At 41.1% G+C, this 21,438-nt stretch overlaps 1 protein-coding gene across 8 annotated transcripts in view; it reads right to left on the bottom strand.

Moving 5' to 3' along the window:
* Scn3a (sodium voltage-gated channel alpha subunit 3) overlaps window positions 1-12,891 on the bottom strand; it is a 111,703-nt gene extending 98,812 nt beyond the window's left edge. For 4 of the 8 annotated variants that reach the window (XM_008761918.4, XM_039105646.2, XM_008761916.4 and 1 more), the window contains exon 1: window positions 12,530-12,805. The gene's annotated coding sequence lies outside the window, so the exon portion shown is untranslated. Of the gene's footprint in view, window positions 1-9,008; window positions 10,876-12,529 lie in introns of those variants that run through there. The other 4 variants (XM_017591972.3, XM_008761920.4, XM_008761915.4 and 1 more) reach the window with 3 other exon arrangements.
* Window positions 12,892-21,438: the final 8,547 nt, after the last annotated feature.

Genomic DNA, 21,438 nt, shown 5'->3' on the forward strand with positions numbered 1-21,438 from the left:
CATGCAGACATTTTATGAAAGCGGAAGTGTGCAGTGATGTAGAGTCGGTTAAGTAAATAAGGTAGCTTGTTCACCCATTAGGATGAAAAAAACAGGAAAAGGATTCATAGCGACAACAAAGCCACATTCCCTCTAGGTACAACATGTTCCTATTGTGTCGTCCTATTCAGTACGGATCAAACATGCATTATAATACTGTGTACCCCAAAGACAGACCTATATAACTCTGCCGTTTACTGGATTCTCTTTGCAGGAAAGCCACCTGAGGACTGAATGTTTCATTCCAAGTAACTCACGCCAAAATGCCTTAGAGAAACAATAATGATGGCAGAGAGAGCAATGCTTAAGCACTTACTGTATGCCAGGCGCTAATGAGTTCAAAACAACCAGACAGGATACATGTGGACTAGTGGCCTCATATTTAAGTTATACCAACAATCTTGAGCAAGGTGGGGCAGTAACTGGCCACAGGCCACAAAGGCCAATGGCCTTTTCTTGGGAAAAGTGACCAACTTCTCTGTAAACACTTAACCCATCGACTTCACAGGTAAAGTGACCTACTTTCCACTCCCCACAAAGCCCCTGGATTCTGGCGTGAGGTTCAAATGGGCTCCTTCTGCTTGGTTTGAGTCATACTTTGAGGTTCCACAGCACAGAGCACAGCAGTTCTCAATCAGAAGTCACCTTTGCCTTCCTCAGGCCTCTCAAAGTACACTTGTGTTTGAATTCATACAGTAATTAAACTCTGTGTTCTGTTTCCTTGCAAAGATTCGTTTCTGCCTCTCTGTCTGCTAGCAAATTCATTCAGGCTAAAAGGACTCTGACTACTTACAGTAGTTAGAAAACTGTTCAATAAAGAAGTAGTGCTGAATACCATTGCCTAATTTGAATTCTGAAAATGTCTGTCTAATATATATCCGCTAATCACACATAAAGACTCAGCACTGGAATTGTGGTGCCAAATTTTGAAATAACACTGCTATATTGGATATGCTATCTTTAATAAAACATAGCATCCATAAAAATTATTTTGAATTTTCTTCCTCTTTCAATTTTGGTGTCACCATCTAGAAAATTCAAAGGCACACATGCGGGCCTTGTTATTTTCCATGGGATAGTGGCTTCTTCGTAAAGAGGGCTCCCTCACACCATCACCCTCCTGCATGCAGCCATCCATCCCATAGTCCTGAAACAGTGCCTGGAACAAGCTAAGCGCTCTCGAGAATGTATTACTTCAGGAAGGGCTATTCCATGTTCTGAGAAGTCCTAACAGAGAGGGTCTTTGTCTCTGGATTGACAGTTTTCTATTTCCTTTAATCAGACTGATGTCCTCAGGGCATGAGATTTTTGTGTGAAGAAATACTCCAGTGAATAAACTGGCTTTGCCCGAAGCGAGCATTCTCGGTGTGAGTGCAGTGGAGCAAACCTTACATTTCCATCTGAGCACAACAGAATTATGGGATGCTTTCTGTTTCGAAATAAATTGTTAACACCGCGAATAGAAAGCAGACAACACACTCAGACAAATGGCCAGTCCTCGATCCCTACACCCACTGTAACATCAGCCATATTGACAGCCCTGTGACTTGCCCTTAGCAGCGTTTCTGCTACTGCTCGCTGGTACCGTGTGCTTTAGGCAGTTTCTTTCCAGGCAAACACAGACTGTTTACTGACTGAATCAAAATGACAGCACACTGTTTTCCCCATGGAGCTCTGAGAGTCGATTGCCTTTTCTGCTTGGCAACCTGAGGAAACTTTAGATCTGGGATCTTGAGGGACGACCTGCTTGTATCACTTCAAGATGGCCATGTTGGCTTCCCTACAGGTATTCAGCCACCCCTCCCACTTGAGGTTTAAAATAGAGGAGCTGGAGGTTTTTCTTCTCCCAACCAGGGAGGCTTGGATCACTTCCTTCAGACCAGTGCAAGGGGCAAACCCCGGTGAGGGATGGGATGATTTGAGAAGTTCTGAATTGTGTGCTGGGTGATTCTTCATTAACCCAAGGCCAAGCACATGGTGAGGCCTTCTCTGACAAGAATGTCGTGAGAGGAGTTGGCTCCTACACCAGAGGCCTAACTTACCTAGTGGTGGTACACAGGGACAGTGCGACATCATAGAGTATGTGCTGCTGACTCCTGCCTTTCAGAAACAAGATTTAAGAAAGTGATCAGTGTGTGTGTGTGTGTGTGTGTGTGTGTGAGAGAGAGAGAGAGAGAGAGAGAGAGACAGACAGACAGACAGACAGACAGACAGACAGAGACAGAGAGAGAAAGAGAGACAGAGACAGAGACAGAGACAGAGGGGGGCAGAAAAAAGTAAGAGGTAGCACCCAAGATCACCCAGAGAAAGAGAAGAGAAGGAAAAAAGAAAGAGAAAATAATGCCTTTTTTTTTAAATCTGGGAAAGTCTAGGTCTGTGCTTGGACTTTGGGACTATGCATAGTATACTCAAATGTTCATTTCTTCTGAGATTAGGGTTGGAGAGTTTGACAGTACTTGGTGTTCTCAACAAGGGTCATTGAACCCTGCTTTAAAAATGTTTCCAACACAAGAGTGTTATAGCCAGTAGAGTGTGCACTGATTTGGAGAAGATTTTAGTGAACTGAGCACTGGGCCAAGGTTCTCTTTATCTCTACTTAAATCTGCTTTTTGGTGACTAGATACTGTGAAAGCCTTTCAGAAATATAGACTTGAATCCTTTAGATCTAGACACTGAATGTCTGACTATGGATATTCAATACTATATATGAAATTATCTTATCAAATCCTTCTCAGAGGGTCTCTACACAAATGAGAGGGTTTTTGTTTTTGCTTTAAAAAAATCTACGAAATATTGTCCACTCTTTTAGCGAAATATTAATAATTACTTGGTTAAGGCTCCTTAAAGGGTCAACTTTTATAGTAAAGAAAATGTAAAAATGGCATATCTTCACAAGGATCTGCCATTCTCTTCAGGACCAAGAGAGTCTGCATTTTCCCCTTCTCTCTTTTTTTTTTTTAAAGATTTATTTATTTATTATAGATGAGTACACTGTAGCTATCTTCAGACACACCAGAAGAGGGCATCAGATTCTATTACAGATGGTTGTGAGCCACCATGTGGTTGCTGGGATTTGAACTCAGGACCTCTGGAAGAGCAGTCAGTGCTCTTAACCTCTGAGCCATCTCTCCAGCCCAGCATTTTCCCCTTCTCACTGAGCAGAGAGCAGTGGCACTAAAACAGAGCAAAGAGACTGTGCCCTGGCCTGATTCAGATGTGGATGATGCCACATCCTGCAGTGGGGAAGGCAGAGAGGAAGGGCTCCGCATGGAAAGACAGGAGGGATACTGGTCACTGAACTACACTTTTGCAGACAAAGAAGAGTCATTATACCACGGCTAAGTGAGATTTTTGTCTTAGATAGGAATTGCAGTGGCAAGGTGCTCAGAAGAGCCAAGGACAATACCATGGTCTCTCTGTCCTCCCTCTTCTGAAGACAAAGAATCCAGTAAGCAAGAAGCAGGCTGGAGCAGGCAGGAAGCATAAGGGGAAACCTCAAAAGGGCAGAAGGGAAGGGAGATATTTTACGCACACCAGGTATCTCATCGAGGATGTGGGTGATCCAGAATTCTGATTCTGAATGGGACTGTGTAGTCCCTTGTTCAAGTGACCACCCCTACTCCACATTTTAAAAATTCATAGGCTCTTTATTAGAACTATTTCAGGTTTGTAGAAACTTGATGGGAAAGTACAGAAAGTTCCCACATCAAGCGGCCCTTCCTGAGTCTTAAATATTTAGTGTACAGGGTTCTTAATCAGAAGAAATTGAGGAAAAACAATCATTAATTTCTTCCTGCATAAAACTTCCTGGATGGCTTTCTTGTGTGGTGTTGACTATTCAAAAGTATTTTTTCTCTTTCTTATTAGCTTGATTCCCATATTGTCTGACACCAGCACTAATACTGTGCATGTAAAGAAATGGCATATTACAATGTTACAACTTTGAGGTATGAAGTCAAAATGTATCTTATAGTTACATAAGAAGGAGCCCTTGTTATTCTGGTGATATATCTTGATTTTTCTATGTTAATTTGCAAGTTTCAACATCATGAATTTGCATATGCTCTTCCACTTTTCCTTTGACTCCTGAACATTACCCTTTCTTTTCAAAATGCGCAAATGATATTGAATAGAAAGTTGAAATGTTTCCTCCCACCCAAATTCATCCTTGTAGCTGTTGTCATGTTGGTAGAGGGGAATAGATAGATCAACAATAAATTTATTTTCTACACTGTCAAGTTTAAGGGAACTCTTCTTTGATGTTTCATTAATATTAATACTTTGCTGACTTACTATTCACATTTCCATAGTGGATAACCCCAACTATTTTGTGTGTATTAGAAAGATAAACCTTTTAAAATAAGGAATTAATCCCAGTGTATGAGTCTAAGCACTGGCTCACAAACCTTCAACATAAATCTGACTTTGAACCCAGTAATACATTCTTTGTACTTCTAGAAGCACCAACTACCTGCTTCAAAATATAGATGCTCTCAACATAAGATTCAGCAGACCTTCTTGATATACTGAACACTTTGCTGACTTGATCAATAGAATGTTAGAAGCTAGACATGTAGTCCAGTTAAGTAGTAGTGTTGAATGATGAGGACTTCACAGGGGAAAGACTAGGATATAAACTGCTGTAAAGGGCAGAGAGTGCTCTTTACCTCAGAGAAGACTGGCAAACCAACACAGAAAAGCACCTAAGGTGTTAACCAGGAAGTGTCTCTTTAAGGAGCTAAAAAGCTGACTCACCTGAAGAATGGAATGTCTTTTTTAAAATGCATTTAATTATTAACCTATTTAACGATTAGGTTAAAACACTTCCTTCAGAAAACCACCACTCTCTGAAAATACATTTAACAAAGAGTTTTGGCTTTGATTGTTGTTGTTCTGCGGAACCTGTTTCTTTCTAAAGCTTCCAAGAATTAACAGTTTCAAAATATTGGAAATCAAAGGTTCTCCTTTTGAGCTGGATGACCTGGTTATTCAAAACATGGTGAATAAACACACTCCTTTTTGATTATTTAAGACTTCATTCTCAAGACAGCGTTTCATGAAGAACAGAATAATGAGGTTGGGGAATCTGTGGCCAAGTGAGTTGAGGTTTACTGACGCTTACTACCCAGTGAGTACAACTGTCTAGGTGATGACTTCACGAAGTATTCAATAACCACCACTTAGGTGAGGTCAACCCTCAGAGGTAAGGATAAGAAGTTGCCTATCTGGAATCAATGTCAGCTCATTTATCCTCATTGTTTCCTCTGTAGAAGTGGATATAAGGGCAGTTTGCTATCTCTACTGCCTTTATGTAACACACCAAGTCATTAGCATCTTAAAATGGTTTTGAAAGTCATGGCTTTCAACTCTCTAACTTCTCTCAAGTCGAAGTTCCTTAGCTTTGCATAATTTTCTCTGCCGTTTTTAGGTTAACTGATGCTAATCTGGCTGCATATTTCAACTATGCTTTTAAACATACTTTGAAACCTACACTCAATCCCAGAAAATCCAGTGAAATTGGCCAGAGGAGAAGCCAGCCATTGTTCTTGTAGCTCTCCATCAGGTATAGTCAGGTATGGGCCAGGATGAGTGAGCCCTGGCCCCCAGCCTGCTTCTGTCCCTTTTTCTTCACTGTATTTTCTGTACTCATCACTGTTGTTGATGTTGTTGTTGGCATTTCAATTAGTAAGGTTTCACAACTCCATACTTTTTTTTTTATTTTTTTGCTTAATGGCTAGGCTCTCATTCTAAACACATGAACTGTAATCTGGTATTACCTGGGCTGTGTAATACGCAGAATGATTATAAATCTTACTTTGCATTTTCCTCCAATATTGATATAATTTATATCAATTTTGGTACAAATATGTAAAGATTGATGGTAGAACCTAGTGCAACTGTTGGAAACTGTTGTTACAGAAGGATAGAAGGATATCCTGGGCTAGCATGGAGCTAAGTGGTAATGCACATGCCTAGCATGTGGGAGGTACTAGATTCAAGCTATAGTAATAAACACACTTGCAGGCAAATATGCACATGCACACACATACACACATATACACACACACATACATAAACATACACACATGCATACATACATATGCATGCATATACAAACATATATACACATGCACACATATGCATACACACATACACACACATACACACAAACATATACACACATACGAACACATACATGCACACACAAACATACACACACACATATGAACACATACATATACACACAAACATGCACACATATATACACACATGTACACATATATATACATACATACACACATATACACATGTATATACATGTACACACACACATGAGGGATTTATGGCACATTAATTAACTAAATAAAGACTAACAAGATACATTTAAGACATTGAGAATATATAGAATTCAGGACATATAAAGAAACTATCAGTAACATTGTAAAATTCACAGCAAAAAAGAAGGTCTGTGCGGTCTCTGTATGTAAAGCTATAAATGATATATCTCACTAGCTTTAGCGCAAAGTAGAAATGGGTTCATTACATAGCACCAACTAGTGTACCAGGAGCAAGATGTCAACAGCAAAGGAACCATTAACGCAACCAAAGGGAAACGGGGTGGCCATGAGTCTCATTGAAGTGCTATGTTGGTGTAAGCATCAGTCAAAGAAGCACAAACCCGTGGGACAGAAGGGAGCAGTAGACCGAGGCTGGAGCTGCCCATAAGAAGCCAACATGGCAGTGCTTCCACATACGATCAAGTTGTCTCTTCTCTGCCTGGTTTGTTTGGTCTCTGGCATAACACTGGTTGGGTTGGAGAGAGGGACAGGAAATGACAAGATTCTTCCTACCAAATGGGTCTCTTAGTATAAGTAAGTTGAAGATGACACCAGATATTAAGAGAGGAATTAGTCTGACACAGAGGCAGGCGGATCTTTGTGAGTTCAAGGCCAAGCTGATCTACTGAGTGAGTTTCAGGATGCAGAGGGCTACACAGAGAATCCTTGTCTTGAAAAACCAAAACCAAAGGAAGGGAAAGGGAAGAAGGGAGGGAGGGAAAGTAGAGGGAAGAGGAGGAGGAAGAAGAGGAGGAGGAAGAGAAGGAGACAGAAAGATAATAGAGAGGGATTTTATTAAAACTCTGGAATTTTCAGCTTTTCAGAAAAATCACTTGGTCGAGCAGTTTCCTAGCCAGGACAACATGGGGCTCTCTTGTCTTCAAATGGCTTGGAATGAACTTCCTGCCTCCTTGGCCTTAGCATGAACAGTTTCACTCATTCCTCAAACTTGCATTGTCTGTACAGAAGGTTGGGTTCCTTTCCTTTGGCCTCGATTTTTAAGGTCATTCCCACCACAGTTCCAATATAAAAAAGATTCCTAGGATACTTTGGAACAGCCTAAGTTGCAGAGGAAAAAAAAAACTTCATAAAAGTAATGTTACACACGGACATGTAGAAGGCAGGACAGACAACTGACAAACAAGTGGCCAGTTCTCAAACGGAGGCTTAAGCCCACAGCCTGTGTACTGTTAAACCGTATGCAAGGTCATATCAGTCACAATGCCCTAAGTAATGAGAATTGTGATTTAATTAATTACTCCAACTCCTGGGAAAGCACAAGTACAAAATGTTCTGCACAACTCAAGAATAAAGTATATTCTGACTACTGGGAAAATTAAAATTCCCCAAAGAGAACTTCTTGGCAGAAAATGGCCAAAGTTATTTAAAGAGTGACTTTTCATCTTTGAAGTCACCCACTGACTAAAACAATATTAAATCACTCTTTAATAATGTAGGCACCATCATTTCTCTTACATTGCTCCCGAAGGGAGCTCGATCACATGGAGGACTTCCTGTATGCAATCTCAAAAAGGATGAAACTCTAATTCAGTTATTACAGAAATAACAGAGACATTCAAAGGAATTTTTGAACATTGGTAATCCTTCATAATGCCCATATAAATGACATCCGTGTTTATCTGTACTCATTTTAATATTCTCTTTGTAACTGATTTTCATTTATATATTTTGGGCAAAAATTTCCTTCTATAAGCTTCTTACATTTCAAATCCAGAATTTCAAATAACAGACATGGGGACCTAAGAAAACAATATATCAATAGTTGTCACATTGAAACTTATATGCCCAGTTGAACAGGTAAAGTTAAATTAAATTACATTTTTAGGTTAAATGTGGAAAATTTTTACTGAGGCTAATTATATATATTCAGATAAAATTTAAACTTCAGGGACCCAGAGAGCCAGAGTAGTTGTGGCAGATCATAGAACAAAGCATTCCTTTGCTTTGCAAGTGAGAGAACTTTTATTATTGCCTCACAGTTACCAAAGTGAAAATCAGTATTATTTTGCCCTGAATTTAGTGGCTACCATTTGTTGTTACATCACATTAAAGGACAAACAAAGAATGTGATAACTTCACACCAAAGCAAAATATATGTCAGGTAAAGGTGAGTGGTGAAAGTTGCCTCCAGATCAAATAGAGGTGCAAGATTCAGTAACAGCAGGTCTGACTCATTTCCTTTCCAAAATTTCTGGACACCAAATATATAGGAATCCAGATGCTGTGTTGTACACCAGCTGGCTGTGAAAATTGTTCATGGGGCAATATTCAAATGAAGGTTAAAAAAACCAATCGATTTGAAGTTACAACCACAGAACCTAAAAGTTCCTAAATTAATAGTTTCTGGTTTTAATTATATTTCAAGAGCAGGTGAGCAACGGATCCTCATTACTCTGTAAAGTGAATAAAGCAACCAATTGTATAAGCACAGAAATAAACAATCCACTTCTGAGGACAAGTGAGACACTGTCACAAAGTAAGTTCACGAAGTTTCCGAGCAGGAGAGATAACAAGAAATAGTGACATGGACAGCCACTCAAGGCAAGAAATGTCACTATCTCATTCCATGCTCAATTTTTCGTTGGAAAAAAAAAATACATCATTACTTACTTGCACTTACAGATGGTTTCTGATAAACTTCACCCTGCAATTAACGACTCACAGGAGCTTGGAGGAAACTGGAGCCAAGAGAAATGACTAGCAACAGATTCCAAGCTCAGTGCCTGTCCTGCTGAGAAACGTTACTCTCCAGTAGCTAAGCTTTTCCTGCTCTCTCAGCCGTCCGTCCGCTCTATGCTATCCTGAGTCCATTAAGTCATCCTGGCTGCCGTGAGGATGAACCTGACAGCGCAGTTACTGGAGTCAGTTTAAAGAGGCCCAGGGTGGTTGAAGGAAAGGATTAGGAGGCCTGGGGTGCTGAAAGGTCACCCCAGCTCTGGCTTGCAGAGATCCCTGTAGCACACAGCTGTCAGAAGCACCAAGCTGCACTTAGAGAGTCTTTAGGGAGAAGCGGGGGCCTTCGGAGCATGTCAACAATTTCATCAGGCGCATTTTGCCTTCCTACATTTAACTGTGACCTTAACAGGATTGAAGCCCAAAGAGTTTGTGACTCAGTCAGAGCTAAGACATGTCTTAGGTTTGGGGGCTGTGATCTGATTATCATATAGTATTATAGAAGTAACTTTTAAAAAAAATGTGATTTCCCCAAAACACAGATCGCCTCTGTGGGTCTTCCCAGAAGCCTTTTGTCTGAAAGGCAAGTCCTCTTAAGGTAAGATGAAGGAAGGATAAAAGCTCTTGGCTTTGATTTTGCTAAAAAGAAAAATGAAACAGACAAACAAGCACAGTGCAGTTCATAATGACACCATTGGGCAGGAAGAACCATCTTCTAGAAGTTCCACAAACTCTCCAGAAAGGGCCTTCAAGGTCTCCACTAACTGACGTTGTCACCGGTAACACCATTGGTCTGTCGAATATTCAGCCAAAGCCCCCTTCCAAGATGGCAGTTACCCACAGCTAAAATCCGGTGTTGGCTTCATCCCCTCCACCCTTCCCTGTTGAGGTGGAAGGTACTTCATCACTGGCACTAATAATAGCAGTGATCCCTGTATCTTTCTGTGGGCGCTGGGGTGGCAGAGGAGAGAGGAAGTCAGTAGTCACCAAGCCCTGGATAGAAAATATTTCCTTTCCACAGTTGTCTAAGAAGGCACATCGCCGTGTTATGGGCACTGTGCTAGAGGCTACAAATTTTTACTTATTAGTTAGGAAACAGTGAACCTGCTTCTGTCTGCCAAGCTCTTTACCAGTTTCCCATCCACTGCTTGGTGTTTCTACCAAAGAAGGAACTGGCCAAAGACTGCCAAAACTTCTCCACTTCTCTAGCCCTATGCCTAAGGAACCATTCATGGTCATACTGAAGTCAGGAGAGCCAGGGATCTGCCCCATGAAGTTGAGCTCAGAAATCAACAGGAGGAAGTTGAAGGAATCAGAATCTGGCTTTGACTCGACTTCTCAACTCTCACAGGGAAGGAGAAGACACTTCTGTAGTAGGTGCTGTCCCTATGGAGCCTACGAAACTCTTAAGTGGCTGAACTTAAACCATATCCCCATTTCCAGCTCAGAGCTGAACCCTACTGAAGGAAAGAGTAATGTGCGTCCGGATCCTACCAATGAAATCTCCATCACGTTTTTTCCTAAAGAGTGAAATACTCTCATGTGTTTTAGATGGCATGGAATCAGGACACTTCATCTCTGAAGAGTTCAAAGGGCATGGTTTGCAAGGTGGAGACGTGAGTGCCCATTGGCTTTTCAGGTTATGACCACAATGTGTAGAAAAGTAAGCAGGGCAAGCAACCAAGAGAAGTGAGCATCTGAGCCATATGAAGAGCTAAGGAGGCATTGCAACTTTAAAAACAAAACCAAAGAAGTAACATTCAGAGTCCAAGTATAAACATCCATTCATAAATGCAAACTAGCCCACCCAACCAGCTCTGCCATTTACAAAGGGGAAAGCTACTCACTTTCCAGTCACCTGCAGGCATGGCGTGCACTGTACAATACAGCTGAGCCAATTAGCATTTATTTCTGAAATCCCTTTCCAAGAAAACACTTTTCTTTACATCCTATAGTCGGAGTTCTTCTGAAACACACGAGACAGGGCTTTCCTCTGCGGCAGACACTATTTTGAAATGTTTTAATGGGGCCCAGTGTAATTTTACCGAGTGAGATTGCTTGGTTTGTTCGCCACACGATGAAAAAAACAATATACTTCGGGTACCCCAAGGTTTGTTTTCTTAGGCCCTTTGTTTAGTGCTGACCAAAGCCTGGGTTGAAACCACAGGTCTTTTCTTTCTCATAGGACACACTGCTCAGACTAGATTAGATGTAATATTTCCATGCAGATTCTCACAAACCTAATGATGAAGATCTTTGTCCTCGAAAGAGACATTGTAATACCTATTGTGTGTACACACCACACACACACACACACACACACACAGAGACACACACAAACACACACAGACAGACACACACACACACCACACACACACACAGACAGACACACACACACACAAACACACACAGACACACACAGACAAACAGACACACACAAACACACACACAGACACACAGACACACACACACAAACACAGACACACACAGACACACACACACACACACACACACATACACACAGAGCTTTATAATCTTAAAAACTTGTCTTTCAACTAGTGCCTATAGGTCTTCTGCTAATGTGGTAGTGGTGCGATTGCTAACTGAATAAAGCATGAGAGTGGTGTAAAATATTTTAGTGACAAGCACAGACTCTACACAATGTAAATTATTCTCATTTGGCCTCAAGTGAGTTTTTCTGGTGATTGGTAGTAATAGGACTAATAATAAAAACCAAACCACGAAATGTTCCAGGAAGAAAAGAAACCTACCCAGCTATCGAGCTTATGTGCATTAAAAGGCAACAGAAAAGGAGGCTATGGAACATATAAGAATCCTTGGGCCATTTCATTTTTAACAAATCAAATGTGTTCTAATGTTACTCTTGGTGATCTCTTTCCCCCTATGCAGATAAATTTCGAAGAGAAATGAGAATGTCTAAATAGCCAAACACCTTCATATTGATATCACCGTCTGGCTCTATGACCTCTCCAGAGCTGCTGAATAAATAAAATAAAATAAAAAATTAAAACAAAAAAGAAAACCCTAAAGCATGGAAAAGATAGTTCCAATTTCACTGAGCATTTATGATGTAAAGACACCGAATAGGCGGTGTCGTCGTGAAACCTAGAGGTTGACATTAACTCTAACAAAACAGATGTTCTCTCCATACAATGAACCCCAAACATCTGCTTGTTTCACAGACACACACACACCACACTCCTTAATTCCTGGTCTGTATCGTAAATCACCATTTCCAGACCGAAGCTGTTTCCTTTGAAAGATAAAGGAATAGTAAGCAGTTTACAAATCAAAAGATGCCTTGAGTTCTTATCATTTACATTTAAGCATTAGGCATTTTTTAAAAATGGCAGCACGGAGGAGAGGATTTTAAAAGGAGAAGATGAGCTGCCGGCTAGATTCGACAGTCCAAATAATTAAATGTCTTGTCAGCTTACCTGATGGAGAGCCTTAGGAATCACAGCTCAACAAAGGACAGCATCCAAGATGGTTAGAATGGACGGTGCCACCCCCTGTAGTTCTTCAGATTTGGGCCACAGGGATTTGCAAATTACATTCAATTTTTCCCCCTTGCTTTCTCTGTGGACATGAAAACAAAGAGACCTTTCCAGAATCCTCTCTGCTTATGCCTCCGCTTCCTGTTCTGAGATTCACTCTATGGTACCCAACATATATCAGAAAACGGCCCTGGAAGGGAAAAAAAAAAAAAAAGAAAGAAAAAAGAAAAGGTTGGCGGCACTCAACGTGTCACTGCCATCTACTGGCAGACACACGCCATTGCGCAAACGACAAAACACTGCTGCTATTCCCCATCTCTTTGGAAGGCAGGAGGTAAACCTGTGTGGAAACATTATGAATCATGTAATGGCCCCACGGTGACAGCAGAGAGATGATGGGAGCAGGGGTAACCTAGCTACCACACGAGTGTGCACAGTTAACCTTTCACGCCTCTTTTTTTTTAAATTTTCTATTGTTTGATATAGAAATCGTTTGTTTTCAGAAAATCTTCTCTAACTCTGCTCTTCTGAGATGAGTTATTTTCCCACCAAGGTGGAAAATCTGGCTTCTTAGAAAACAGTATAACATATAGGCAGATGTAATCTTTTCATATTTTTTTTATTTCTCTGTTTTGTTTTGGCTTTATTTTGGTAAAATACAAAAAGTTAATATGTGAGTCTAGAAGGATTCTGTATCTCGATGAAGCTAGGTAAGTTTGACCATTGGATTGTTTGCGGGCATTGAGGACAGCCGTCTCAGAAGCTGAGCTGGAGGTAGACCGCGGAAGACCCCTAAGGTCAACCCCCACATACCCTATCCCTTCATGAACACATGCACACCCCCTAAATGAGCACATATATATGCCACACACACATAAAAAATAAATAAAAATAAGGGAGATATATTCAGATCAGAGGTTGTCTTTAAAACACGTAGAGAAGCAAATGTCTTGTCTTTGTTTTTGGCATTGTCTTGGGTGGTGAGGAATTTTTTAAACTTTTTTATTGATTCTTTGTGAATTTTACATCATGCACCCCAATCCCACTCATCTCCCTATCCCTTTGTATCAGCCCCTCTGCCTTCGAGACCCCTCCTCCCAAAACAAAATCTCACCTTGGAAGCCGCGGTGTGTCACAGTGTCCGGCAGTAAATCTTTTGTCCTCGCTGCTTTACTGGCAAACACTCATTGCAATGAGTCATTGGTCTGGTTCGAGACCTCTGGCTTCTGCTACACTATCAATACTGGATCCCCGCACCACACCGGGACTCCTCTCAGATATCCTGTTGTTGCCCTGTGTCAGGGAGATCCTGCAGCTTGGATCTATAGGACCACTCACAGTCACACGGTCCAGCCGTTTATAGATAGGGTAGATGCTGGAGTGGGCCAATTCAAAGCATTGGATCAGGGCCTGGGTGGTAGCTGGGGTGGTCAGCCTACCAGCTCTCCTGCGTCCAGACCATTAAAGCTCACCGCTCTCCCACCCTCGGGGCCAGCTCTCCAATGCTGCCTAGGAGAGGGCTGAGGCCAGGAGCTGGGGATTTTAAAGGAGGTTCTCATGCTTCTAGGACAGATAATTTACCAACTAGCTACTTCTGACAGCCTTAGCTTACCTTCTTCAAGATGGATTTCAGCTATTCCTGGTGTCATGCATAGACTCCAGAAGAACCTTGTGGTTAAAATAAGCTTGCTTCTTTGAGAGTACATATTGATGCAACAAATGTACATTTACATGGAACCATGTGGACAATATACCAGCCTTGAAGACAAGGCTAGACCATGATTTTCTGTCAGGAAGCAGTTTACTCCTAGCAAACACGAGAAAAATACACTGGACACCACATTTTTAGCCATGTGTTCAAGAAATAAAAAATGTCTACTTTATTTTTAAATTATTGTCCCCGTTTTGCCTGATGATAGAAAAGGGATGTTCTCAAGCCAATCAACATTTGTCTCTGGGAACGATTTCCTTATGTCCTATAGTCAGAGTTCTGTAGTTCACAAGACCAGGACTCTCCTCTGAGGCAGATGCTATTCTGAGATGTTTTAAGGGGGAGATTAGATCCAGATAAAGAGAGTCACCCAAGGCTCTTCTGTTCCATTTCAAGTTTATGTTAAATCGGTGTATTGTTTCCTGAGTTACTTCCCCATCTCATAGAGGGGTAAGCTCCAGGAAACACGCATGTAGAAAAAGCACGAAATGGTCCCTGGCTATTCCTTCCTTGTGTAAGTAGACTGCTAGACCTGTCTGCTGATGTCTAGAATCTTCCCCGACTCGAAGATGTCACCTGTCCACACTTAGCCATGGGCCCAATCACCTGTGTCATGCTTATCAAGAGGGCAGCTGGGGTTTATGTGCTGATGGCCATTGTTTACCCAGTGTGTTTTCAGCTCTGCTGACCAGGTCACACGTCTGTGTGACTTGTTTTCCTGCCCTTGGGAAAGAAGGCAAGACATGAGTGAACTCTCTACCCCAAGTATTTACCCATTGCCCGTTGTTTTCAGCACCCCTGAGGTCAAGCACTGTGTGGTCATTTGCCCAGTGAGGCACAACATCTGGTACCTTAGAATGTTCAGATAATCCTACTTGGATCTCTCATTCTATGCCACAGTAACCTGGATCTACATGTTGTCCTCTCAAATCGCTCCGTCTTACATCTAAGTGATTGGTTGCCCGGAACACTATACCAAAGCTTTGCGCTGGATGACTCAGACCCACCTGTGGATACTGCAACTGACCACTGGGCTTGTTAAAAACCTGTCAGTTGTAACAGGTTTATCAGTACACTGTGACAAAACACAAAATTGAACCCACTATATATCAGACTCCAGGAGTTTCCCCTGACCTCACATCCTGAAACTCACCGCAGTCATGGTCCTGAGTACCCAGCATACACACCGCCCATGCCATCATTCGGCAGTGGTGAAGAATGCTGCCTGAGTCACCTCCCCTCTGGAGTGAGATTAATCGATCTGTGCTATGAAGTGCAGTGATTTCACTGTATCTACAAAGTGTTCCGCTCCTATAGAAGCACAATAGCCTAATTATCGAAAACAAAGACTTTAATATTTTCCTACTGTCCTTCTTCAGCAGGTACCAATTTAGTAACCTGTGGATTGTGTCGTATTCAAATGTTTAGTATTTAAAGTCACTCCATGCAGTCGATTCGAGGTTCATAAAAATCATTAGGTGGGTAGTATCTGGAATTAGGACAGAATTTCCAACAATTTCTGTAACATCCATAAAAGCCTATCTGCCATTTTGATTACAAAGGCATATACTTGACAATCCCAGCATCGATACCTGTAATGTCAAATCATAGACCAACCCCACAAAACTGTGAAGATTCATGGTGCCTCATAGTATAAATCTTCAGCCAATCTCTCACACTTTTAGTTGACTCCAGATCCAGAAAAGTATACTACTAAGGTCAACCATCACGCTTGGTAAGTGCATCCTGAATGAATCAGAGGGGTAGACTCCCAGCTTCCAGCTCCCTCCCTGGGATTCAGCTCCTCATCCTTAGGTTTCTGCATCCTTGAGGTTTGCAAGAACAATGTGTAAGAGCCTTAATTTTGGTTGACTCTGATTTTTAAGTGCTGCACAACCATAGAATATTTTGTTTTAGTGCCTACGGACTCTGAAAGGATTCCAGGATTTTAACCCCATTTCATATGTTCTAGAGCATGACGTCCCCCAAGCAGTGTTATGAAGGAGACCACTATTGGGCCAAACCATTATATCCTGTTACTTATACAATGGAATGGCTAAAATTTACAATGCTGATTGATTTATTTATAAGGTTTTTAGAGGTGCTCGTGCAAATAGAAATTAGTGCAACCATTTTTTTTTCAGACAGTGTGGAGTTAGCTCGAACTGAACACAAGCGTACCTTCAGAGCAAGTGACGGTACTTGCCAGTATGTAGTGAAAATATGTGTGTGGACAAGAGTGCTCATGACTGCATGACTACAGTCTAAACGAATGGGAAGCCACCCAAGCATTCCCCAGCAGGAGGATGGGTGAAAGAATGGTGGGCTGCCCTTGATCTGGCATAGCAACATAGATGAAGGACAGGAATTCAGGTGCCAAGATGTCTCTCACGAATTCACAGCTGAAGAGAAAGAAGGCTGGCACATACAAAATGTCATTATTAAATTTAAAAGAGGGCTACATGAATCACAATGGCGGAAGTAAAGAACAGTGGTTTGTCTCACCCTAAGACAGGCAAGAATGGACGAGAAAGGTCATGATGAGGACTGTGCTTCCAATTGCCTATACACACAGACAATTTGATTGTTGTCACCTCTAGAGAGGAAAAGGTGAATGAAGGAGAGATGAATGGGACCCTCAGGATTTCCCGCTTATGTTTCTCCTTTACTTAAAGCCCCACATTACAGTTTTATTCATGTGAGGATTTCTAGAGCTCCATGTTGCTGTGGTATCCAGACTGGACTTCATTATCCTTTTGCTTTAGTCTTCCAAGGCACATAATAACACAGCTCACTCACATCAATGCCATTTAAACAAAAAATGCAACATGCCAAATACATTAACGATGCACCTTCATGTCCATTATACTTCTTTGTCCTTTGGCCATTCCCTCTTTCTGTTGCATGCTGGATGATGCCTTCGGGTATGGTGAGTGTGTCCTGGAATTCTTCTTCATTCAGAATGGACAAGACCTCTGTCTTGTTACCTTGAAGACAAAGTTGCTTCCCATGTGTTTTCATTTGTGGAAAAAGCAAGGCTAACACCTCTTGGTGCTCATGGCTTTGCAACACTGGAATCAACTTCACATTGTAGGATGTACATGTGTACATATGAGAGTAGCTTAGCTAGCTCAGTGCCTAATATATAATAATGTAATGATGAAAAGAACAAGTGGTCCTCTTCTGGAAAGACAATAAAATACTTTCTTGGTTATAATACCCGCGTGCTATGAAGTGTCTTTAAAAACTAGGGAGTATAGATGAGTTTCACGCCTTTCTGTTAGAAAACCAGATGCAGAGAACAAATATTACATGGTGGTAGAATTAGGTTAGAAATCTTGACAATTGTCAGTGTAAAATCTACTTACTAGAGGGACTGAGGAGATGGTTCATACAGTGAAGTGCCTGCAAACAAATGTGGGGTCTGGAGTTCATATCCTCAGAACCCACATAAGAAGCCAGGCATGAGGTACTGAACTGAAACCTAACTCTGTAGATGTGGATGCCTGAAACTCATTAGCTGGTCAGCCAGCCTAGTTGTATTGATGAGTTTTGAGTTCAAGAAGAGATTCTATCTCAAAAAATGAAAATGTAGGTCAGGGAAAAACACCCCAACATAGATCTCTGGCCTCTACATACATGTGCAAACATATTTGTCGGTGCTTGGGTACACATATGCACTCATCAATGCTAAGTAAGTGTACGACACCCACACAGTGCCCCACAAATACAAAACAAGTAAATAAAATATACCTACTCCATGGAATGATTATCATGGACTCAAATAGTCTAGACATAGTTACTAATTGGGTATGATGTATTAATTAGGTATGCTTCAATTCAGCAAGATTAACGTATTTTAACTTTTATTATAAAATAGGAGTACAGTAAAACATATTCAATTTCCATGTGGTCTCTAGTGCAGCTCGCCTTCTGCACTATGGATGTAGAGCTTCTTATCACAGTGTTATCTTGAATGACTTCGCCTGTGCAGCTCTGTTCTATCTAAAATTACTTTCCTTTACTGCCGTTATTATCCCAATTTCCAGCTAACACCTGGGCAACTGCTAATTACCCCAGAATACTCGGCGAGGGTAATGAACTTGATATCCTGTTGCACTTCCCATAAATGACTTAGAAAACCTTTTCTCTATACCCTAGAGACTACTTTCTTTCCACCTGTCATCATCAACACTTCACAAGACTATGGCTTCCTTGAGAACAAACACTGCAGCCTATTTCCTTTTTAAATTGCTTCATACAGTTTCCCAGAACATGACAGGCATGCACCATGCTAGGATAGCACCATGATGCCACCTACATGTTATTGTGTTATAGGACTCTCCCATTTGGAGAAACAGCCACAAAGCTGTGCAGTCCAAGGAAGAGGTACAACAAGGGTGTTCTTGTTTTGTTTTGTTTTGTTTTGTTTTGTTTTTGAGTTAGAGAAGATTGCTCTGCCACCAGTAATGCATGGCAACCTGTCCTTCACTGCAAGACATCAACCTGACTGCTGCATTTCACAGATCTGCATACATTAGATGTGGAAATGCATCATCCATTCAAATGACTAAATATTCTCAGGTGCCTGCAAGTGCCCATGAGTTGTAGTGGGGATTTCATTAGGGAGCGACAGATGTGACAAGGGCAGGTACCAGGAGCTGTACACTTCTGCTGCTCTCTGGAAGGGCTGCCAGATCATCTGTTTACCCATATGCACACACTCTCCACTCTAGGGCTTTGTGGCTAAGCAACAGGCCTTTTCGTTTTTCCTACACACACTGTCAGATTGTCAGATCATCCAAGCTAAGGGGAAAAAAAATCACTGCTGTTTTTTCCACAAGGCTTTAGCATCCATTACTAATAATAACAAGAAAGTGCATGGCATGATGCAGGTAGACAATATTTCATTCCAACATCTAATACATAGCATATGTAAGCAGCCATGTCCAATCTGTATATGATCAAGTGACTAGCAGTGAGATTTTAATTCTGTAAGCTCTATGTTTTATTCTTGAAAATGTTGACTTGCCTCATTTTCCAGCTTCCTTTATGTTTTTACTGTTTGTTTTATATTCGTTAGTTCTAAAGGAGACTGTAACCAGTACATGTTTGCATAATGTTCCTGACTTGATGCCCAGGCATAAAAATTAGTCTAAAACCAGAAAGATAGGAAACAAGGCTCAGATCACAGGTCTTCTTAGCCCAGAAGACAGACTGTGTTCTAAAACTTTATTCTATGAAAGATGTATTCTTATTTACCTTTTTTATTTTCAAAGATAAATTTAACAACTACAATACCAGGACCGTCTTCAGAGTTGCTAAGCTCACAACATAGTGAGAAGTGTAATTTGAAAACAGAGAGGTGGGTGCTGGTCGTCTAACCCAGATCTGGGGAGTTGCATTTGCTATGAGTGACACATATTTTTTCTAGTTTAACACCCTCTGTTTTGCACTTATCTTCTTTTGGTTAATGAGTTGTCTGGACCAGGTAGTTTTCTTTAAGATATGAAGCAAGCAATACAGTTTAACATAAGGACTTCCTTTCCTTTGTGGCCAGAAGATGCCATCCAGAACCTGGAGAGTGTGCTGTCTTGGCATTAATCTTGACTATGGACACGAACCTAAGGTTCATGCTACAACTTACCCATGTGAGAAATAAACATTAATTTTTGTTATACAAATTTGTTTTGTTTGAATTCTGATGTCCTATCCTCATCAAGTAGCAAAACACACAAAATATTATTTTCAGGGCTTATCTCCCCTCTTTTACTGCCAAAAGTATAAATAACTAATTTATCATTCCCCGCCCCCCCCCCCACCAAGCTACCGCTTCCACCCAACTCTTTCATCAACAGTGAAATCTCAGTAGACACTAGCATCTTATCCAGATTTGGCTTGTGTGTGATCAGGAACAAGTTGTTTGACTTCTTGAAGATGTAGTTCTAGTATCATTAAAATAAAGATAATACTAGCACCTAGCTCATATGCTTGGGGTGGTTAAATAAAAACAAATGTATGTAATCTACTTAACGTGGTGCAGTCATTGCCCCCAATAAAAACTAGGATTTTATTTTTAGTTACATATGATTATTTTAATTATGACAGTTTAGTTGTGCAGCAGACATCTTTGTGTCCTTGTTTCCTTGATTCTGATCAATTTCTCATCACAGAAACCTTCCGGTCCTCAGCTCACCATTGTTTCCACATCACTGTTATCCTCACAGCCCTTCCTTACAGATTCAGGAAGAAATCATTTTATGGTTGATGGTCCAGCCCAGATGAAGCCTGCTATTGCCAAGGATGCTAGCTGGAATACCATTATCACCATGCTACTTTGTTCACCAAAATCTTTAATCAGCTTTCACCACCTGCTTTAACCAGTCATCAACCTTAAACCCATGAATCAAGTATCTATGACTGGCAGCCCCTTCTCAAGTTTAATCAACCAAATATGAAAAGCTGTTTTCAAAGGGGGGAAAAAAAAGAAAATTTTAAGATGGGTACTGTCTTAGTTAAGGTTTTACTGTTATGAACAGACACCGTGACTAAAACAACTCTTATAAGGTCAACATTAATTGGGGCTAGCTTACAGGTTCAGAGGTTCAGTCCATTATCATCAGGACGGGAACAGGGCGGCATCCAGGTAAGCATGGTGCAGGAGGAGCTGAGAGTTCTATATCTTCACCTGAAGGCTGCTAGCAGAATACTTGCTCCCAGGCAGCTAGGACAAGGGTATTAAAGCCCACACCTACTCCAACAAGGCCAGACTGTAAGCAAAGGGTGTCCGAGGGTACCTGGAAGAGAATGGGCAACAAGAGTCTCGAAGAAGGACACCAAGACAAGAGTCTGATCAAGGCAACAATTTTATTTTTTTCTAAGGCTGAATTTATACCATAACAGGGGTAACAGAGGGAGGGGGGAAGTAAGAAACATTTACACAGGCCAAGGACACAATATTCGTGTGGTCAGGGAGTCGGCTGATGTTGACAGGTTGTTAGAAAAGTCACAGGTTTGTCATATCTATTAGTCAGCAGGAGAATTTTATCATATTTTTTTTTGACCACCAGATTTGTATTAGTCTTCTGCTGCTGGCTGGGGTCATACTTAATTCTAACCATAATAATAACATCAACAA

Source organism: Rattus norvegicus, chromosome 3 (genome assembly GCF_036323735.1).
Source record: "Rattus norvegicus strain BN/NHsdMcwi chromosome 3, GRCr8, whole genome shotgun sequence".
In the NCBI taxonomy this organism is placed as follows: Eukaryota; Metazoa; Chordata; class Mammalia; order Rodentia; family Muridae; genus Rattus; species Rattus norvegicus.